This window comes from Babylonia areolata, chromosome 18, assembly GCF_041734735.1.
Source record: "Babylonia areolata isolate BAREFJ2019XMU chromosome 18, ASM4173473v1, whole genome shotgun sequence".
NCBI lineage: Eukaryota > Metazoa > Mollusca > Gastropoda > Neogastropoda > Buccinidae > Babylonia > Babylonia areolata.
Window position 1 is genome coordinate 8,690,717 of NC_134893.1, and position 5,000 is coordinate 8,695,716.

Sequence of the window (5,000 nt, forward strand, 5' to 3'; positions counted from 1 at the left end):
ATTCTGTTGGCCTCACAGGATTTGACGCCTTTGTGGACAGTTTCAGTTTCAGTTGCTCAAGGAGGCGTCACTGCGTTCGGACAAACCATATACGCTACACCACATCTGCCAAGCAGATGCCTGACCAGCAGCGTAACCCAACGCGCTTAAAAAGAGGGCCAAGCCGGGATTCGAACCCGGGACCTCTCGCACCCGAAGCGAGAATCATACCCCTAGACCACTTGGCCACCAAAGAAACGCCCAATGTGGGGCTCGAACCCACGACCCTGGGATTAAGAGTCCCATGCTCTACCGACTGAGCTAACCGGGCAGATGTGGACAGCTGAACGCCACTTTGGTCTGTCCATTGCATTCAGCTCCCATGTGTCGTGGCTGATGTTGAAGGCCTTCAGAGAAGCTTTCAGAGTGTCTTTGAAGCGCTTCTTTTGGCCTCCATGGGAGCGCTTGCCATGTTGGAGTTCGCCGTACAGCAGTTTCTTGGGGAGCCGGTGGTCTGGCATGCGAACAGCACCGCCATAGTCAAACCTGGAGAGAACAAAAGAGAGCAGACATGAGTTTCAGTTGCATCTGAGGACATAAAATGATAGCGCTGTTTGTCTCGATCTCTTGTTATTCATGTGCTGCTTACAAAGATTACAGACGCGCGCTTTGAAAGATAGCTTTTGGAATGAAAGACGCAAAGATTACAACGACAACTAAATGGAAGAAAATACAATGCCTGGACTGTTCATGGAGACTGCGACTGGAAAGCGAGGAGGTGTTTTCAAACTTAGGAAGGGCAGTCAACAAATTGGGGTTTTGGATTTTGGGGTTTTTTTGGGGGGGCGGGGGGGGGGGGTGTTTTAGGATTTGTTTTCGTTCTTAAAATGTAAGTTGTTGATTTTCTTCCGAGACTTCAGGTCATCGGTGCTGTTTTGAGTTTCCAGAAACGCTCGATAGGTTTAGGCGATGTGCATAACTGTCAGAGTTATGAATAGATAGTGACGGCCAACCGTTTCAGAAACAGATGTTGCAAACGTAACAAGCACGTCAGGCCCCAACACATATCCTTTTGGAATCCCGAGCCACTCAAATGCACAATAAAGCAAATAGATAGATAAATGAATGAAGGAATGAATACCTGAATTGATAAATAAAGTAATAAATGAATAAATAAATAAACTAAATTAATTGATTGATTGATTAGTTAATTATTTAATTGAGTGATTAATAGATAACTAAATAAGAAAGGAAAATGAATATGAGGAAAAACACAACATAAACCACCAAAGAAATAATCTCGAAAAAAGTCGCCAGGGGCAGAAATTGTGTAGGCGCTATTTTGAAAGTTACATGCTTGGGACGGGAAGTTGTTTCAGAGAGGAAAGGCAGGGCTGGAGGGGGGGGGGGGGGTGTGTGTTGTCGATTACCTGTCAACTGTCAGGGTGGTTAGTGGGCATCACAAGTCACCGCTGATTGGTTTTCAGGTGCTGTTGTTCTCTCCTCTCCCTTCTCTCTCTTTCCCTCTTTCTCTGTTGTGTGTGTGTGTGTGTGTGTGTGTGTGTGTTCTCTCTTTATATCCTTCCTCCTGTCTTTTCCAGCCTGTATTCTCTTCCCTTCCTTCTGTATAATTATTCTGTCTGAATTCCATTCCCTCTCTTTAGTATTTTTCAGACTGAATTCCCTTCTGTCTTTTTCTGTCTAAATTCCCTTTCCTCCCTTCTGTCTTTTTCTGTCTAAATTCCCTTTCCTCCCTTCTGTCTTTTTCTGTCTAAATTCCCTTTCCTCCCTTCTGTCTTTGTCTGTCTAAATCCCCTTTCCTCCCTTCTGTCTTTGTCTGTCTAAATCCCCTTTCCTCCCTTCTGTCTTTGTCTGTCTAAATTCCCTTCCCTCCCTTCTGTCTTTGTCTGTCTAAATTCCCTTTCCTCCCTTCTGTCTTTGTCTGTCTAAATTCCCTTTCCTCCCTTCTGTCTTTGTCTGTCTAAATTCCCTTTCCTCCCTTCTGTCTTTGTCTGTCTAAATTCCCTTTCCTCCCTTCTGTCTTTGTCTGTCTAAATTCCCTTTCCTCCCTTCTGTCTTTTTCTGTCTAAATTCCCTTTCCTCACTTCTGTCTTTGTCTGTCTAAATTCCCTTTCCTCCCTTCTGTCTTTGTCTGTCTAAATTCACTGTCTTCTCATCATATTTTGTCTGAATTTCCTTTCTTCTCTTGTTTTTTTTTCTGCTGAATTTCCTTCCCTGTCTTCAGTATTTTTCTGTCTAAATTCCCCTTTTTCTCTTGTCTTTTTCTGCCTGAATTCACTGCCGTGTCTTCTGTATTTTTCTGCCTGAATTCACTGCCGTGTCTTCTGTATTTTCTGCCTGAATTCACTGCCGTGTCTTCTGTATTTTTCTGCCTGAATTCACTGCCGTGTCTTCTGTATTTTTCTGCCTGAATTCACTGCCGTGTCTTCTGTCTTTTTCTGCCTGAATTCACTGCCGTGTCTTCTGTATTTTTCTGCCTGAATTCACTGCCGTGTCTTCTGTATTTTTCTGCCTGAATTCACTGCCGTGTCTTCTGTCTTTTTCTGCCTGAATTCACTGCCGTGTCTTCTGTATTTTTCTGCCTGAATTCACTGCCGTGTCTTCTGTCTTTTTCTGCCTGAATTCACTGCCGTGTCTTCTGTATTTTTCTGCCTGAATTCACTGCCGTGTCTTCTGTATTTTTCTGCCTGAATTCACTGCCGTGTCTTCTGTCTTTTTCTGCCTGAATTCACTGCCGTGTCTTCTGTATTTTTCTGCCTGAATTCACTGCCGTGTCTTCTGTCTTTTTCTGCCTGAATTCACTGCCGTGTCTTCTGTATTTTTCTGCCTGAATTCACTGCCGTGTCTTCTGTATTTTTCTGCCTGAATTCACTGCCGTGTCTTCTGTATTTTCTGCCTGAATCGCCTTTCCTGTCTCCCCTTTCTCTTCCCCCTTTCTCTGTTTCTCTCACCGTTTCTCTCTGTCTTAGTTCTCCCCCACCTCTCTCCTATGTCTTTCTCGATTTCATTCTCTTTCTCTCTTCTTCCTTTCTGCCACCTCCTCTCCACCTCTGTCAATTTCTCCGTTCTCTCTGTCTGTCTGTCTGTCTGTCTCTCTCTCGATGGTGAGTAAACTGTCCTTTCCAGATAAAATCAGTGGAACCGGTTTTGCCCGCTTTTTTCTGTCAAGATTAAGCCTCACGCCAATTCCACTAATGATGTCCTGACAGACACAATTCAAACTGTTGCTGCTGTGCTTTTGTTAACTGTTACTGCTGGCATTGTTAAATTGATGAGGTTGGTGGCATGCAGCGGTTGACAACGAACAAAACCAAGTACAAAGTCCAGCAGCATTGTTAATGGCGTGGTCTGTGGTGAGAGACATTCAAAGGTTCTTTCGTAGAACGCGCATTTTCCACATTCTGACTTTAGAGGTATATAATAGTTAGTAAACATCAGACATGAGTTACAAATTGACATGGACAATCATCTCCTTCGCGATGTTTGCCTGCGTTGGTTGTCACTGGCTGCAACTCGTGTCTTGCACAGCCGGTATTTGTTTGGAACTGCAACAGATGATTTTTTTTCACATTCAGAAATGAGAGTTGGCGTGCAGCAGACAAGCCAGAAGACAGGCATCAGATGAAAATCGGCGGCGATGGAAAGCAGGAGGCATCTCTAATTCACACTTTGGCCTGTCTCAAGAGCAGCAGGTTTGGCGCCTCAAGAATGGGTTTTCTTCGAACACCAGAAAGCTGTATTCCATTCCTTCACAGAGACCCGTAACCAGTGTTCTGTGTTATCGTGTTAATTCTACGGGTCTGAATATTGCACCGAAACGGGATAGTTATTCCCCAGTACAGTACAGTACAGTACAGTACAGCACAATACAATACAGTATAATACAGTACAATACAACACAACACAACACACATTACAATACAATATAATACTGTCAACCAACCATCAGAGTGGACGTGTTTCAAAGCTTAAGCTCCATGCTCAGCAACTCCAGCTGTGCAGAAAAAAGGTATAGTACATGTACATCGGTACAGGTACATATTGTCTATGCAACAATTTGTCTTGGGGTTATATTTGTCATTTCACACACTCGGCTTATATCACAGATTGACATAAGTTTACATTTGGGCCAACAGCAAAGTGAGAGCTGTATTATCAATGGTTTCTCCAGTCAATGGAAAATCATTTACAGCTTAGTCTTTTGTGAAGAACTATGACTCTCAAACTAGGAGGCAAAGTTGCACTGGCACTTAGTGCTGCAGCCTTGGGGGCTAGTTGGCCTTTGGGAACCATCCCAACGCCGACTGTCCTAAAACCCTCTTGGCCGAGAGAGTGGGGATATAACTTGGGCAAGACACTCTCCACTATAATCATATTCTAGCCCAAATAGTCGGAACAGCAGTTGCCTTCTCTGCTGTTTTGATGGTCATAGTCGGACACGACTGACTATCGTATATATGACATTTCACTCGAAAAAGGCCAATTTTGCTGAATGTGCTGAACGTACTGGTACTGTCGTGTTCATTGTTGGGCTAAATCAAAAACAAGAGAAGAAAAGACAAGACCACCACATCTGTAGGACATTCATGTTGGTAGTGGCAGCAGCCTTTCTGGGAAAGATGGCTGATCAGTTTATTCCTTTCATTGCTTTGTGTCCTCTCTTTGTTGTACACGGTTTATATCACCTAATTAACTTTTTTTTTAATTCTTTGTTCTAAAGATTGTATATCTATGTGTTCCCTTCATTGTTTGTTGTTTTTTTCCTCTCTCGTTGATCTATAGATTTAAGTTTGTTGATCGATATATTTCCTTCATCTTTTTTCTCTTTTCTCTGTGCTCGACAGGGTTTGTTCAGGCTAAAATCTTTAGACGACTCTCCTCTCTTGCATTCAATAGCAAGACAGAGAAAAGCGTGCAGAGCGTCATTCAATGCACAACACATGTATACACACACACACACACACACACACACACAACGCGCGACCAGGAGAGAAATTGAT

General features: G+C 43.4%; 1 protein-coding gene and 2 non-coding genes across 4 annotated transcripts in view; 1 reads left to right on the plus strand and 2 right to left on the minus strand.

The window, feature by feature from the left end:
• The window catches only part of LOC143292420 (dual specificity calcium/calmodulin-dependent 3',5'-cyclic nucleotide phosphodiesterase 1A-like), a 447,558-nt gene that overhangs the window by 84,236 nt on the left and 358,322 nt on the right, over window positions 1-5,000 (plus strand). The window lies entirely within an intron of this gene.
• Window positions 156-227, minus strand: Trnap-cgg (transfer RNA proline (anticodon CGG)). Its single transcript has one exon. It is a non-coding gene; the product is annotated as a tRNA-Pro (tRNA).
• Window positions 238-310, minus strand: Trnak-cuu (transfer RNA lysine (anticodon CUU)). The gene has a single exon. It is a non-coding gene; the product is annotated as a tRNA-Lys (tRNA).